The 17,466-nt window shown below is 34.7% G+C and overlaps 1 protein-coding gene and 5 non-coding genes across 6 annotated transcripts in view; 4 read left to right on the forward strand and 2 right to left on the reverse strand.

The window, feature by feature from the left end:
* Positions 1-658: 658 nt before the first annotated feature.
* Positions 659-17,466, forward strand: part of LOC129744014 (tubulin monoglutamylase TTLL4-like) — a 69,868-nt gene continuing 53,060 nt past the window's right edge. Inside the window, exons 1-2 of the mRNA XM_055736316.1 lie at positions 659-1,184; positions 1,235-1,415. The gene's annotated coding sequence lies outside the window, so the exon portion shown is untranslated. The remainder of the gene's footprint in view (positions 1,185-1,234; positions 1,416-17,466) is intronic.
* Trnay-gua (transfer RNA tyrosine (anticodon GUA)) lies at positions 3,639-3,742 on the forward strand. Its single transcript has 2 exons — positions 3,639-3,675; positions 3,707-3,742. It is a non-coding gene; the product is annotated as a tRNA-Tyr (tRNA).
* Trnay-gua (transfer RNA tyrosine (anticodon GUA)) lies at positions 3,923-4,026 on the reverse strand. Its single transcript has 2 exons — positions 3,990-4,026; positions 3,923-3,958 (listed from the first exon to the last, which is right to left on the reverse strand). It is a non-coding gene; the product is annotated as a tRNA-Tyr (tRNA).
* Trnay-gua (transfer RNA tyrosine (anticodon GUA)) lies at positions 4,425-4,530 on the forward strand. The gene is made up of 2 exons: positions 4,425-4,461; positions 4,495-4,530. It is a non-coding gene; the product is annotated as a tRNA-Tyr (tRNA).
* On the reverse strand, positions 4,660-4,759 carry Trnay-gua (transfer RNA tyrosine (anticodon GUA)). The gene is made up of 2 exons: positions 4,723-4,759; positions 4,660-4,695 (listed from the first exon to the last, which is right to left on the reverse strand). It is a non-coding gene; the product is annotated as a tRNA-Tyr (tRNA).
* Positions 5,466-5,565, forward strand: Trnay-gua (transfer RNA tyrosine (anticodon GUA)). The gene is made up of 2 exons: positions 5,466-5,502; positions 5,530-5,565. It is a non-coding gene; the product is annotated as a tRNA-Tyr (tRNA).

The following is a 17,466-nucleotide window of genomic DNA, read 5'->3' on the forward strand; positions in this document are numbered from 1 at the left end:
TCTAAAAATTGGAATAACAGCTTAATCTGATGAATATACAATAACAAGTACCATTACCATTATTAAGCATTACGTTACCACATTTTAATTAATGTATTTTCAATTCGGTTCATTCCTTGTTTAGTGAACAATCTACTTTTTTTAACTTATCATATGATTGAAACCTTGCCATAAAATCACAAATGAATAATTATTTTCTAATCAGATTATTCACCTGTCACCTGAACAATTTGGTGAAATTCACCTTTTTAAGATGAAGATACAGCCAGCTCATCAATTTTTTTTGTAACATCTTCATTTAAAACGGCTTTTCATAAACCTTGAATGATAAAAAAATAATATGACTCAATAGAGTTTCTATAAATCAATCTTGATTGATGTGTAACTTAGAATTATAACTAAATTAAATAAAAAAAGGAAAAAAAACTAACAAATCTAAACAACTTTGCTCAATTCGTCATCAATCATAACTTAATGATAAATCAAAAATATTTGTTAACCATATTTCAACCAATACTGACCAAAGTCACAATCCCTTCTCTGAACCTTTCTTAACCGTAGTTCAAAGACATCGATTTAACCGTGCAGTCAGGCAAGTTCCCTTTTTCCGCGTCTTGTTTCTGGTTTACTTTCCATTCGCAGAAATTCAAAAAACGCAAGTAGGCGAGATTGAATCGGTCGTGCTGCGGAAATCGAGTCCGGTGTTTTCGCGAGTTAATTCTGTGGTGCATTCCCTGAATTTCGTTTACTATCTTGGCGTGCGGTGAGACGGCGGCTAATGTGGAGATTTTTGAGCATTTTATCTGATCGATAAATCCGTTTTTCGGGCCTAATTTCGGTCGAAAATACTTGGATAATCATAATGGCTGACCAAAATTACGGTGCATCGGCCCTCAGAATTTCGCTATTTCGTTGATCTCGAATGGTGTGTTGACGGAGGATTCTCCCTTTCATTCGTCTTTCGCGGTACTCATTGCGCATGGTAGTGTTCGTGTGTTTCGGCGTTCTGCCTTTTCTCGACTTTTCGAATATTGCGCGCCCTCTTTCGCGGCCAGAACGTAAACAAACGGTTGTTGATAATTTTTTTCGTAATACTTTTCTCAAGTGTTTCCGTCGTAAAATTGCGTGAATAAAATATTCGATTCAATCAATTTTGTTTCTGGACTAATTGCCATCACAGTTTGGTAAGGTTACATGTTGGTGGGTCCCCTTTTGTAACAAAATACTTTTTCAGACGGCATCCATAACGGAAGTTGTAGCCATATTTTTAATGACGAAGATAGTTCCAGTGATGTGTGAAAATTTGTGTGAAGGTCAAGAACTTGAAAACTTATTTTAAAGATTGCATGCAGTGGCGCACACGTTTTGAAGTTCCGGAATAATTTCGTGCTAATGTGAGAAAAATTGAATAAAAGGTAAGTCACGTTGCAATTTATTTTTGTGTGTACAGTATTGTAATTGTAATTGTTACACTTTATTGCTATAGCAAATTTAAGACAAATAAACAATGTTTAGAATTTACTGAATCAAAGAGTTGAACTGATCATAATTGATCTGAACACTTCATTAACTGTAATAATATAACTTAAATGTAATGATTAAAAACTAATAAAGACATATTTAGAAATAAAAATAAAACACGACCATTTCAGTAGCTAAAAGATACTAAATTTGTAGGATTTGGTCCAGTGATTTCTGAGATATATTCTAAGAAAGTTGGTGTTTCCGGCATCGATCTCATCGCTGTTCTTAATATGTTGATCTAAAATCTGAATTCAACGTTTGAATCTGTAAACTGCATCTAATATTTGTAGGGGAGATGGGGGCATAATGGCCACCTTAAGGAAAACGGTTATTTAACCATAGAAAATAGCTATAATATGGAGGTTACATTATTGTTTCGTGTTCAGACACTTGAAAAGCCTATTCCCTAACGGGCTGAAACGTGAAAAACTAGATGAAAACGTTAAAAAATGCATTTTAAAAAATTTTGCCAAAAGCTGAAAACCAGCCACTGTGGAGGCATAATGAGAACCCCCCCTGAGGCAGTATGAGCACCATTAATCAGAGCAAGATATGCGTTTTTGCCGGGGAATCTAGCAGCGAATTCAATTCGATGAAGTCAGGTGAGTCGTAGATTCATCAAACAAAGCAATAACAAAATAATCTAGGTCTGTTTGTAGAATACAAACAATTCACGCACGCTCATACATTATGTGCTTTGTTCGGAGGATGATGCTACTAGCCGTATAATGTAACAATAAAAAAATCGATCATGAATTGTAAATGGAAAAAATCACCTCGAACAGAAATCTAACGCTAGTCTTTTGATTACCTCTCCGACACCTTACCAATAGGCTAAATCGTCGGATGAAAACTAGTCAAGGTGTGACGCTATAAATCAATTTTAATTCGCTGCTAGATTCTACGGCAGAAAATGCTCATTATGCCTCGATAATATAGTGCTCTATATGCCCCTAGTCAACAAATTTAAGTAAAACGTGTTTTAAAATTGATAAAAGTGAAAAATAAAAAATTTTATGATGGTAAAAATTGAGAAACAATGTGTACATCATTTTGCAGTGCGTACATTATAGATCAAGGTTATTTTAAGATCATAAGAGCTTATTTCGTGGTGTTCAAAAATTATAATATTTTCGTAACTTGAGAACCAAGCCAGTTTTTTTTTAATATCTCTGTAAAGATGATAAGGAGATTCCTTTTTTGTGAAAAATTAATACTATAGGAAGTACGAAACAAATCCTCATGAAAATTTATTTAAGAAAATACGTACTTTCGTAGAAAAAAGTAGTGCTCATTATGCCCTGGGTGCTCGTTATGCCCTCATCTCCCCTATTTGAATGTAAAATCTTGAATGTGAATCGGAATCTGAAATCTGTAATTTTCAATCTAAAATCTTGATATAAAATCTGAATTTCGAATCTCAAATTTGAAATCCGAAACTAGAAATCTCTATATTTCATGAAACTAAATTTTAAAACTGAATCTGAGAATTTGAATCCGAAATCTGAATTCTTTTCAATGGAGATTCCAAAATTGGAAATTTTCAATCGTAAACTACGAAATTTATAAAATATACAGGAAAGAGTTTAAAACAAAATTTAAAGAAAGAGTTCAATACCTTTTAAAAATGCGCTCGATTTTTTAAGTAGATTCCTGTAGATGATTGATTCATAGCTCGTAAATACCTTTTCAAACCGGTTTAATATCACCTGAGCTATTGAAAGCTTGTTATTCAATCTCTCACCAGAGGTAAAAATACTACGATTCTTTCTACAAAAATAATTCGGCCCGAAAAAAGCACCGCGACCACCAGGTAGTTCCAGCCGAAGGTCAGCGTCTTTCGAAGTGCGGTAAAAATAGACCGATCAGCGGCAGCAGCGATCAGCTGGTTGCAATGTTTATTTTTACTGCACCGATAGCACTCGTCGGCGGCTCGCGATCGGTTTTCAGGTCTTTCAACGCGAAAGCGAAAGTTAAATCAAAACATGACGATTTTTTGGAGGGGCCTAGTAAAAATGCCACGGCTCAGAGATAACGCTAAAGTTTCGATTCGGACTCCGTGCGCTGGACAAATTGTTTATATTTGAACGCGATGCATTTGCAGAAAAGTGCAACCTTCGATAGCTCAGTTGGTAGAGCGGTGGACTGTAGAGTGAAACACAATCGAAAATAGATTTCAGTAATCCATAGGTCGCTGGTTCAAATCCGGCTCGAAGGAGTTAAGTTTTTTTCGTAAAAAAAACATAAAGACTAGTTTAAAACCCTGATTGGTTTTTGATTATTAAAAAAAAATTATTCTCTTTCTTGACACCTACTTTTTCTCGAACATTTCAATTTAAAAAAAATGCCGTTTTTCACCCGTTAAATATTTTTCTAGGTATTTGTTCCATAAAATATCTCCTTCGAGCCGGATTTGAACCAGCGACCTATGGATTACTGAAATCTATTTTCGATTGTGTTTCACTCTACAGTCCACCGCTCTACCAACTGAGCTATCGAAGGATGTGATTGTTTCAAAAATTCAATTTTAACAAAACCCAATATCTTCATGGATATTGGGTTTCTACCTAATCACATTAAGGACCGCGAAGAAAGTTTAAAATTCCCTGAATCGATTTAAATAAATTTAAAATTTAGTACCTTTGAGTTATCGGAAGTGTTGTGTTCAATTTTGTAGAATAGAGTTATATTATTAAATTTATGACATTTGAGGTATGCTTCAAACAATAATATCGTTTATAAAATTTGTTCCATTGTCTTCTTTCAAATAAAGGTAAAATAAATCATCAAAATTTATTTTTTGTGTCTGGTTATTCGTTAAAAATCTGTTAATCCAACATTCATCACTACAATTATTTATATCAATGGTCAATCACTTTTTGAATGCCAGTAATATCCATCCTTCGATAGCTCAGTTGGTAGAGCGGTGGACTGTAGAATGTATTAAATCGAAAAAAACAGATTTCAGAAATCCATAGGTCGTTGGTTCAAATCCGGCTCGAAGGATAAACTTTTTGCCATTTTTTTATCAAACTTCCATTAAAAAGACGACTTCAGTCCAAATTTTTATCTTACCACCTACAATTTGCGTTTTTAAAATCGATAACTCTTGGCAATGGCATTTAGACCAAAAAATCCTTCGAGCCGGATTTGAACCAGCGACCTATGGATTACTGATATCTTTTGTTCTCATATGCTCTACAGTCCACCGCTCTACCAACTGAGCTATCGAAGGTACAGTTGCTTTCAAAAAAGAATAAAATCATGTGAAGCTGCACACTCTCTTCCAACTTTGACTAGCTGCCATTTCTCTCTCAGTTTATGTTTTTTCATGAAATTTTCACACAATTAAGTTCAACTATCCAACTAACGCTCTGCAAAATTTGAAGTCTTAACAGCGGTTGGAAACAAAGATACAGCTTTTTTCCGTAAAAAAAGGGAAATTTAGAATTGCTTCAATAAATTCGCTGTATCTTGGGTAATTTTCTTTGAAAAATCTTGAAATTTAGATCAAAGATGTAAAAATGTTTTAACTAGTACCCGACCTAGTTTCGTCGAAATCGATTAACGCGATCAAAAATTGTGCCAGTTTGAAAATGAGGTTCATTATTGTCCAACATGCGATTTCATTCTTTTTTGGACGGATGTTTGTATGGAAAACATCGAAATCCATGTTTTCTTGGTTTTTTCTTTCACGAAAACAAAATTTGTTTCAGAGAGTGATGTTTATTGATAGAAACTTCTTTCCTGCTCGAGATCGAGAGATTTTTAGGAATTATGTTGATCTCGTTATGTCGTGAGACGGAAAACTATGTAAATATAATAAATGTTGGCATCTTATTACTGTGTTCTTTTTCTAATAACTATGGAACGACCGTGCGTTTCAGGTGGTTTCCGAACATCAAACATAGAAACAAGCTTTTAATCCTATCAATAACCAGCCTTCGATAGCTCAGTTGGTAGAGCGGTGGACTGTAGAGCGTATGAGAACAATAGATATCAGTTATCCATAGGTCGCTGGTTCAAATCCGGCTCGAAGGATATTTTTTCAGAAATGTTACTAATCTTTTTTCACGAGTTTAGAGTCGAAACTAGTTCGGTCAGTCAGATCGGATCACGGGAAGGGGTCGCTCAACGAGCCTGAAGTTTGAATGGGATTTTGACAGAGGTCGGCATTAAAACGCTATTCGCTAGTTAGTCAGCTATATTTTTGTTTGTATATCTATTTTTTTACTTTATTTTTGGAGAACTAACAGCTCAAAAAATCCACCACTTCATAGAAAATAACATTTATCAGCATTCCTGCTTTAATAATTGCACCTAGTGGAGTTTGTATATCCGTTATTTCAACAGAAATCCCGTAAGAAAATAAATTTGTCATAAAAAACTAGCGGACTAATTAGCGATTTAACGCCAGACCCTTCAAAAAAGCATGTATCAGCATTCTTCCTTGAAAGATCACTTGTGGTGGTGTTTGTCTATATGCTAGTGCAAAAGTTTGGTGAAAAAATAAATGAAAAAGATAATTATCTAACAACAAAAACGGAGCAGACAAATTAGCGATTAGCGCTTTAATGCCGGACACTGGATTTTGAGACATTTTGTTCGGGAGAAACATGAAAAATCATTTTTTTTTAAATGGGCTAACTCTTTTAAGAATGGTATTCATCACTGTTAATGAAGCGTCAATATGTTCGACCGCCCCGACTCATTAACAGTGATGAATACCATCCTTAAAAAAGTTAGCCCATTTTTTAACCTTATAACTTTTTTATCTTAACTCTTATCGATATGCAGTCTTCGGATGAAATATTTTTCATAATTTAGGCTTTAAGAAAAACCGTTTTTGAAAGAAATATGTCGACGGGAACCAAAGTTATTGATGAAAAACTGGTTTTTCATGTTTCTCCCGAACAAAATGTCTCAAACTCCCATACAAACTTCAGGCTCGTTGAGCGACCCCTTCCCGTGATCCGATCTGGCCCAAATTTGGCATGAGATCTTGTATTAGGCCTAGGATCAATTTTAGCCTGCAGCGCATTTAGCCTGCAGCAGTCTTCCGAAAATCAATCAAAACAAACACTCAGGATGCGTTTCCTGTTGGAAACACTCTGATTGTATAATAGGATAGCGCCTCTCGCAACTGCTTCGCCTGGGTGGTATGCAATCTCGATCAGCGCTCCTATCAGCTATGCAAACCGAGTCGCATCATTCAAAATCATCGGTTTAGCAAACATCGCATATCGGAGATGAGTGAGATACAAACTGATCCATTCTGAATGTAGCTCACTCAGTATCTGCCTGAATTATATGAAATTCAAAATTATTTTTTGCAGGACGAAAAAAATCAAACAGTTGTGCGGGACACCATAAATTCTCAGTAGTTTTAACGTGACGGACGACAGTTTAATAAGAGAACTTGTAAAAATTGAAAAACACGGCGAAAGTGAACATCTTTCCCTCACAAACACAACTACAATTTGATTTTGATCATACTGATGTTAAAAAAAGTTATGATAACAAATAAATTTATAAATTTGCTATATATCAAATCAAACAAAATACGCTAATGATCGGCTTCATGTATCACTCACTCACTGCCTGATCCATTCACCCCTGATTGAAGACCAACAAGATTCGCCATATGCATTGCGCATTGGTGAGATTCTAATTTGATGATGGTGCTGCACTGTTTTGACAGCAAGCATCGTGCGAGGTGATCTGTATTTTAGCGATGAATTGAACGATCGATGATCGGGTAGGTCCAGTAGCAATCAATAACGAAACCCGACCGCTGTACGTTCAGGTGCGTAGTGCGATCTGAAACATTCATTGAAAATGAGTGATATTCGGAACACTGGCCTGCAGCGCCTGCAGCGCATTTAGTCTGCAGCGCGTCATTTGGGGCACTCTACTGTTTACGGAAAAAGTGGATTTTTTCAGCACGAGTCGATAATTACGTCATGTGTAAAATTTTGCAACGAGTTGCATACTCAATTTTAACCCATTAACCCCCTCAATCCCTTTAAAATCCATTATCCAACCTACAAGAAGCGCATTTTAACCCTCATCCGTCTCTGAAATTTTTAACCGTAACAGTCCCTGGAGTGTAAATTTGACATTTCTGACTAAAACCAATTAATCTCTGGTTTCTCAACCGATTTTTTACAAAATTAATGATTTTGGAAACCTCGTAATGTTATTCAAATGTGTTTTTCAGATAATATTCCACTACAACACTTCAGTTTTCCGTTACTCAAAACATGCTTCGGAAGAAGACTGTAGATCAGCTACGGAATGCTCAAAAAATTTCACTTAGTGTCCAAGAATGTTGTAGTTAGTAAGAAGCTATACGTTACACATATGAAAATATTTTTTTTTTAAGATCATGACCACAAAAAATGTAAAAAAGTGGTATAAAAATCGTACTTTCCAATCAATGAATCGTCAAAATTGTTGAAGTCACACAAGATAAATTTTGAAAAGAGGATTGGAAATATTTGGCATATTTTTGCATGTTTAGATTTTCAAAATACGAAAACAGAATTTTTAACGAACTTTTAAAGGTAGCTGTTTTTTTAACATTTTGTCAATTTGCATTTCTCATGTTTTTTAAAACTTAAATACAACTTTGCACTGGGTTTTGAGTATATAAAAAAAATTATATTCACAATAAAGGTAATTTCATACCGATTCTAGTGGTGTAACTACATTAGCGCAGCGATACTTTACAAAAATACATACATAAGCATGTTTCTTTAAATTTTTTCTTAGATTTTAAATACCGGAAAACTGAAGTGTTTCAGCTGAATATTATCTGAAATACATATTTGAGCTACATCACGAGGTTTCCAAAACTATAATAATAATTCATTTTTATTCGTGTAACATAAGATACAATCTTTTTTAAGTATAAAGTTTGTAAAAAACGATTGGTAAACAAGCGAGATATAGTGATTTTAGTCAGGAGTGTCAAATGGACACTCAAGGTCTGATAAGGAAGTTTTTTTTCACGCTTTCAGGGTGCGTCCATGAAAAAAGGAATGATGGAAAATTAAAGATTTCAAGAATTCATTGAGGGTCTTCGAAAAAAAAATTTCATTTGGATGCATCCTAATAAAGTTACAAGCCGCCAAACTTCCAATATAGTGTCATAGAACGGATTAGGGTTAAAAAATCATCGCATGTGGACGATCAAGTAGGTCGTGACTTGTACTTTTGGATGTGAAAAACAGTATCGAAAAGTAGCACTTTTCAACACTGTTTTCAGTGTTTCAACACTGTTTTCAGTGTAGAAATTTTTCAGCACTGAATTGCATAATTGTTATTTATGCAATTAGTTGTAGATTTTTTCAGTAGTCGTACATTTATGCAACTGCCAAGTTTTGCAACGAGTTCCATATACAATTTTTTTCAATACTGCGAAACGCCATTCAGCATCATGTTTCAATCCTGAAGAAACATATAGTAGTTTTTTTCTTCTTTAGAATCGAAACAGTGTCAAAAAATAACACTTTTCAATACGATTTTTCCTATAACATTTTTGCTTGAACAATGCATATCTGAACAATAGTAAAAAAATGTAGGTACTAAAAGTATCTCATTATTTGTATTTAAGTGCTTTTGCATTACGAGTTATTCTTCATCTTCTTTTACCAACATAGCCAAAACCATAATTTTAATAGCGAGTTTTGTATCACAATCCTTGAACAGAAATCTTGAATTTGAAATTTAAATTTTTGATTTTCAACAAAAATCCTTTCTTCAATAATTTATTTGTTATTCAACTCGTGAATCTTAATGAAAATTCCGATTGATGAAACAGTTTCTGGTATTTCCATTGAGGATCACCTGTGTATCACCTTTTCAAGTTTGAATTCTGTATAAGCATTAAGGGTGAAAATTTTAAATCGAAATATTAAAAATGGTTTATAATTTTAAATATTTTCTTTTCATATTCTGAAATTATGAGTTTCGAACATGAAAAGTGAATCTAATTTTAGTTTGAAATCAAAACCTAGTCTCGCATCAGGATTTTGTCCCAATGATGATCCGAATTGCAAATCAAGAATCATAAACTAGGTACTGAATCCAAAATTCGATCACAGGCGATAAATTTCAATTATTATAATCAAATTTGGAACCAGAACATCCGGAATGATTATAGCCTAAGGTAACCAGATATTTTTCCGCACTTATCCGGGCCGGGAAATATCTCGGGATTGACAGATTGTCAGCAAATTTTGCATACGTAAGCACACTAGCGCTGAAAATTTCGTTGAATTCCATCTATGCAACCAAAATTTATTCACAATAGAATTTGAAGCATGAATTTCGCGTACAGTTCTTGAATATCTATCAACAAGTGAGAGAATTTTTGAAAAATTGTAGTAGAATTAATCGCCTGGGTTAACAGTTTGGTCGTTCATAAAAATATTAGGAATTAACAATTATTAGGGGGATTTAACCTTCAAACTGACAAAATTGAAAAGATGGATAAATCTGACAAAATTGACAAAATTGATTAAATTGCCATAATTGACAAAACTGAATAAATCGACAAAATTGACAAATTGAAAAATTCGACAAAATTCACTAAATTCACAAAACTGAAGAAACTGACAAAATTGACAAAATTGACAAGATGAACAGAATTGTCAGAATTGATAAAAATGACAAAATAAACAAAATTGACAGAATTGAAAAAAATGACTAACTAATTGACAAAATTGTCTGAATTAACAAAATTGACCAAATTGACAAAATTGACTTAATTGGCAAAATTGATTTATTTGGCAAAATTGACATAATTGACAAAAATTAAAAAATTGACAAAATCGACAAAATTGACTTAATTGACATAATTTACATAATTGACAGAATTGACAAAATTGACCTAATTGACATAATTTACATAATTGACAGAATTGACAGAATTGATAAAAATGATAGAACTGACTTAGCTGACAAAATTAACGAAATTGTTAAAATTAAAAATTGACAAAGTAGACAAAACCGACAATGTTGACAAAATCGTGAAAATTGACAAAATTGACAAAAATTACAAAATTGACAAAACTGACAAATGGACAAAATTTACAAAATTGACAAAATTGACAAATTGATAAAATTGATCAAATTGGCAAAACTGATAAAATTGACAAGATTTATCAATCTTCTATATCTATCAGACAAAATTGAAAAGATTAACAAAATTGACAAAATTGAAAAGAATAACAAAATTGACAAAATTGAAAAGATTGACAAAATTGACAAAATTAACTAAATTGAAAAAATTGACGAATTGACAAAATTGATAAAATTGAGAAAATTGTCAAAATTGACAAAATTTGACAAAATGGACGAAATTGACAAAATTTACAAAACTGACAAAAATGGCAAAATGACAAAATTAAAAATATTGAGATTTCAAAATTTTCAATATTTTTTTTCACCGATTCTATCGATTCCCTACGTTTCGGTATTTTATTTTACTTTAGCAATTGAAATTTTATCCAAAAATTTTATCAATGTATTTGTTTTCATTACTTGAGAGGTTAAATTATTTGAAATACATGATCAGGCATCTTTTTTCAAATTGTATGCTTAATTTTTATACCTCTTCTATTTTGAAGTTACCGTATGCTGTAACTCCAAAAGGAGTTAATTGTGTGAGATTATAATGTCATAGAAACGGAATCTTTCAAGATATGCCAGAATCCAGTCATTCAAAAATCTCCAATTAGTAAATTAATTTTGGATTAACTGCGTTTCCTTTAATCATAATTAATAATTCATTTTGTGTCATATGTAACCAAATATAATGTACAGGCTGTAAGAAAGGCTACAATCCAGTGTTAAATGTATCAATTCGGGTTTTTTTTATCGGTAGGAAAGTCAGGCCTTCATGCAACCAAAGTCAGTTTTGAAAAACGGATGTTTTAGTAAATTAGATTTCCTAGAATTATGAGCTATTGACTATTCGATCAAAATTATCATAAATTGATCAAATGTTGGTTTCAGTTTTGATAAACATATTTAAAAAAAAAATTCATCTACATATTCACAAATCAATAACAACTCATAAGCTTTCAAAATAAAATTCCATGTTTTAGAAGACTGATCCCGAACTTTGGAAAATGTTCTAATTTTAAGTCAAGCTTAAGTCATATAATGTTAACAGAAACACTTTGCTAAATACATGTGAAGAAGGTTTTACTCACGATCTTTCGAATGTGATCAGAAGGAATGCAATATGTCATAAGATGGCTGAGATATGGCCATCAAAATGTTCATGCTTTTGAGGGGTGATCCTAAAATTATGGCCTGCAGTGTAAATGCCAATCCACTTAACATCCATTTATTTTGAACTCTTTCTAAAATTAGAATTTTTGTTTAAATATAAATGAAACAAAGTCTTTGTAAAAACATAATCTAGAATTCATTCAAGCCAAACAATCAACCAACATGAATACAGAATATATTTGGTATAAATTAATATGCTAACACTTATAACTACTAGCTAACTGAATGTAAACAAAAATATCCAAGTATTTCAATATTTTCAAAATACAACTTAACAACCAATCAGATCGCCTGAAAAAAAAAACAAATTAAATCAGTGCGTTGACATAATCGGCGACAGTGAACGTTCGACGACGCATAACTTTCTTCTGGCACTAGTCTGGCGTCTTCGGATTTTGGCACACTCATCAGTCAGTGTCAATGCTGAGAACAATCAAAACACTACACCGCTGAACTGAAATGCTAACAGCCATCTATCTATTTAGAAAGAACAGACAGAAGCAAAAAAAAATATAAAGGTATGTAGATTTAACCGAACGAAGATTGGTTTGGTTTGGTGCGATTCGTGTCAAATGATCGACTGTCAACTTGTTAAACACCTCTCAGTGGGGCCGTGTTGGTTTCGCCGAACTTGGCGCAAATTTGTTACTTTTCCTGCTTTAGAATTGCTTCTGTTTAGTTGACTTATCATAGCTCTTCGTTGTCATAATAAAAGAAGGTTAGAGGGGAGATAATCGACAGGATGTCAAGGCCATGTAAGAAATATTGGCTAAGGTTAGAAATTTCATAAATGTATTGGTTCTCTGAAACGTTCTGAAATCTTCAGTATACATTTAATTGATTGTACCAATTTCTAATGCCCTTTTTAATACAAAATAATCCCCCATGGCTGAGTGAGAACATGGCAACAGTGAAAACGTGACTCTCACGTGCAGTAATTTACCCCCATGCCCCGTTGTTGAACCGTATGAAAGATACCCGATTCGAAACTTATAAACATACACATAATTATGTAAATGCAAGCTCACTCTGTAACCACTGCGGATTTATTTGCGTGATGCTCAATTTTTAGACCCAACTTCAAACGGTTTCATAACTGAATGTACTGTGCTGTTAAACTGAAGTGACGTGCAAACCTTGGCGCCATTCTCAGCCTTATAATACGTTGAAAAGGGGAGCTATTTTTATCAGTTGTACCTGTTTTGATCAGTCTATTGTAAGCCTGATTTATTTTGTTTTCTTCCAAATCTCAGGGTTCTTGTTTGAATGTAACGTAACGTGGCCCTTTGACTGTAGCAGGAGCTCAGCCTTCCAACATGATTTCCATAAGCAATTTTTTATTGGATGCTATATAAATATCAAATTCAGAGGTAATTTGCATTCAAAGTATGGCTGAGGTCAGAACATTTTAAATTTAGAACAATCGATAACATTTTGTAGCTCTCAAAATATATAGGAAATATCCTTGACCAAATTTACTTGGATTGATCTCTTCCATTTTCAAGGGCATTTCATCATCCCATGGTCTTCGAAATGTCCTAAATTGCCCTGTCCTGATTTTCGTTAAAACATCTCAATTACAATCAAATTTGTAGTTTAATTGAGCAAATCTGCAATTAAACAGTTTAACCCATTTAACCGCTGGTAATCTTCTGGTCATACGACATTTAATTGGTGTTTTTCGATACAAACTGCTGGCCAGTCAAGAAGCTGCTCACTTCTGTCACATAAATTAAAGCGTTTAAAGCACCTGTATTTCGCCATTAAGAAAAGCTGCATATTATTTCCATAAATCTGCGGTGTTCTAAAAATCCTTATTTTTTGTCTGCGCGATGTCCTTATTTTTGATAATAACACCTGGCACCTGCTACCTTCGACAGTAATTTTTCAAGAAAAAAAATCCAAATCAGCAGTTGGCATGGTTGCCACAACTACAGGTTTATCTTAAAAAGTACAGATTTTTGCATTATTTTTGGTACAGATTCTGTTCGCACAGAAGATCGATTTTTAGGATTTGGTTCTGATTTCAAAAAACGTATTGAAATCGAATCCAAATCGATTGAACATTTTGTTAAGAGAAGACAGAATTTAGATTTATGTGAAAGTGGTCAAAAAAGAGAAAAAATTATCACAGTTGAAAGTAGCTTCTGGAATTAAAAAACAACTTTAAAGAAATTAAATTATTTTGATTAGAAATATGTCATTTGAAATTTTGACCGCACAGAAATGGTATCGAAAGTCAAACAAAATATTGGAAAAAAAGATTTTTATTTGAATATTTTCCACTGATGACCTTTTTGGTTGTCGGTGCACATTTCGGTGCAGATTCTTGACTATTTTTTTCAATGAGAGTAAAGATTTGAATGTGGCATCGCTGACAGCGAGGAATAAATTGTTTTTATTTTTTGTACTTTGTGTGGTTGGAGGCAAAATATAAATTTTCCTCCATTTAAACTGAGGTGTATTGGGTTGCCAAAAAAATTTTTTTTCAAAAATCAGGGACTGATGATGATTTCGCTCATAGTCATAACCTTTTCTAAACAAGCCCAAAGTGATAAACTTTTTCAAAAATCAGGGAAATTCAATGGTTTGTCAGGTTGCCAGGCTGAACCATGAAAAATCATGCAAATCCTGAAAAATCATACGCATTGGCATCTCTGTGTATGAATGAAAAACTCGGGTGCTCTTGGCTAAAATTCTCAGATGCGAGAGCTCTCACATTTGCTGTCCGATTCACTTACAGTTCGTGTAAACTCGGATATCGAATGGAGCATCAGCGAAAGAGGATTGCACTCGAAAGCCGCACTGAAAATAGCGCTGTTTACTCCTGGCTCTTTGTTGTTTAAAGTTTGTTTCACATAGAATCTGGTCGGATATAATAGATCATTTCTCCGCAAAGAAATAACGTACAAAAAAAGTAAAAATGTCATTTTGTAGGGTTTTTATTGCACTTTAAGGAAAAAATACATAAAAATCATTCGTCAGTTTTTCGGATGAATTTTCGAACTTTTTTTGTAATACCACCCATCATTTTCTGCACAGTACTGCTGGTAACCTCATTCGCCATCTTGTTCCACCACTTTTCCATTTGAGCGGGTTTTTCAAGGCTCTGCCACATTTCTTCAGTTTGCCAATAGCAATAGTTAAGCCCAATATTTCTCGATGGGACGAAAATCTGGACAGTTTGGTGGATTGATACTTTTTTCAACAAAATCGATCTTGTTCTCCTTATACCACTTAACGACATCCCGGCTGTAGTGACAGCTTGCCAGGTCCGGCAAGAACTTCACCGGGCCTTTGTGAGACCGAATGAATGGCAAAACCCTCTTCTGGAGACATTCTTCTTTGAGAACATTTCCATTCATTGTGTCGCCAGTGATGAAAATTTTAGTCTTCTTCCCACAACTACAGATCCCTTGCCAAATCATCAACTTACGAGCAAATTTATCTGCGAAAAACAAACTTGAATCTACTCGCATTTCCTTTACGCTTCGCGAGGTAAAATTTGTTACCGGGTATTTGTCCAAAATCCATTTTGACGTAAGTTTCGTCGTCCATCAAAATGCATCCGTTGTACTTGGTCAACACTTTCTCGTACAACTTCCTTGCCCTGGTTTTGGCAACCAGGTTTTGTTTCAGCGTCCTGTTGGGGTGTTTGCTTGCATGATACGACCGCAAGCCTTCTCGCAAACAAATTCGTCGAGCTGTACTGTGGTTCGTCTTGAACTTTTTCGCCAAATCACGCAAGGATATTCCAGGATTATTGTGAACTGATCGAATTACCTTTGCTCACAGCTTCCGGTCATATTTTCCACTTTTAGGCCTGGTTTGTTTTGCTCGATCCACCGTAAGGGTCTCCCGGTAACGTTGCCGCACCGAATCTACAGTCGATTTTGGATATTTCAGGAATTTCGCAATCTTTACCCCTGACCAGGCTTCTTCGATTCTCTTAATTTTTGCTCACTTTTTCTCATCTGCTTGTTAAACGCCTAAGAGAAACATGCTTTCTCACATTGAAACTGATCAAGCAGTCCACGTTTTGTTGCAGAGCATTTCAAAAACGCAGTCACCCAATTTCATTCTCGAAGGGAGAAATGTTCATCAGCTTCTCAGTTACTGGCTGAGAAATCAACGACCGAACAGAGATGGACGCTTCGGTTGTGGTTTATTTCAGCACTTGCTGGGGCCAATGTTCCATAATTTCATATAGAAAGAGGACGGTTCAATCCCACATTAAAGCTGTCCACGTGATTTGGTGAAACGATCAAATTTCATATGCGATTTGCATTTCTTTTTCTCTAAGGAGCGATGAGAATAGTAAAACTATGCCCTTGCCTTCACTGAGCAATTCATTTCACTGATCACACGTAGCGCTGATGAGGTGTTTTCAGAGTCACAAACCAACAGTGCTCTGACAGTAGAAGAGTGATCATTCGTTAGAGAAAAAATTTCTCTTGGCTCTCTCAGCAGCAGATGATGAAATGCTCATTTAAAATCTCCTCACAAATATTAGGAGCGAAAAAGTTCACCGTCTCCTTTTGGGCAAGATGAGCAAAATGAAGCCTGCCCCTGACCACGTCGGTTTCTCTACGTGAGTGTGCAGAATTTTCTCTCGCCTTTCGCGTTCCAACGTCGAAAACTTTTGACTGACTGCTTCAATCTTGATGAAATTTTTACCACTAAGTAAACAAACCATCCGGGTTAAAAACACTGTCAATAGATTCGCGATGTGACAACTAGGGGCGCTGCAGTAAATGAAAAGATGCGACCAGATTCTATGTGAAACAGACTTTAGGAGAGGCCGACCAATCATACATCAGACATTAACCTGAAAACTGAGACATTAAACCTGACACATGAACCCTAGGAGATGAGACCTTACATCTGAGACTTGACACCTGAGATCTGAGCAAGGAATGTAAGACCTGAGACGAGTAAAATAAAACGTGAGACGTGAGAAGTGATTCATAGCACGTTAGAAGTGAGATGTGGAAAGTGAGACATAAAACCTGAGACATAAGAAGTAAAACGTGAGACATAAGAAATGCGACCTGAGACGTGGGGAGAGAGAAGTTGTGAGAGAGACTAGAGATAAGAGACATGAGAAGTGAGACTGGTCTCATGTCTTGCTCTGCATGTTTCATGTCTTACATATTATCTTCAAGTCTTAGGACTCAGGTTTCATGTCTCAAGGAAGGCAGTTTTCTTACTGGCGTAAGCGCGCATAACTTTCCGGTCCAAAGTTTTGTCCACTGGAACCGATTTTGGCTAAGATGATTTTTTAGCCAAGTTGGACCATAGTGGTCTTAGGCATAAGTCGTGTAATATATGCGCAATCAAATTTAAAAAAAGATGATTTTTTCTTCACGAAGCTGCTTTCCTCTCCATAATTCCGAATCGAATTTCAGACCAACTGACTCAGCGAAATGTTGAAGATAGTACACTATTTGTGCACGATATTTTTGCGCTTTTCCGGGGAAAGGCTTTTCATTTTCACGAAAATTATGAAAAGTGGACCTCACGTAACACAGAGTTTTAAGTGAATCTGTAAACAACAACACCCAACAGAAATCAGTTGTTTAAATGTCATCTGGAATGAGCATGGTTGTATCAAAGTCGTGCTTAGACATTATGGGA

The sequence above is a fragment of the Uranotaenia lowii genome, chromosome 2 (assembly GCF_029784155.1).
Source record: "Uranotaenia lowii strain MFRU-FL chromosome 2, ASM2978415v1, whole genome shotgun sequence".
Taxonomy (NCBI): domain Eukaryota; kingdom Metazoa; phylum Arthropoda; class Insecta; order Diptera; family Culicidae; genus Uranotaenia; species Uranotaenia lowii.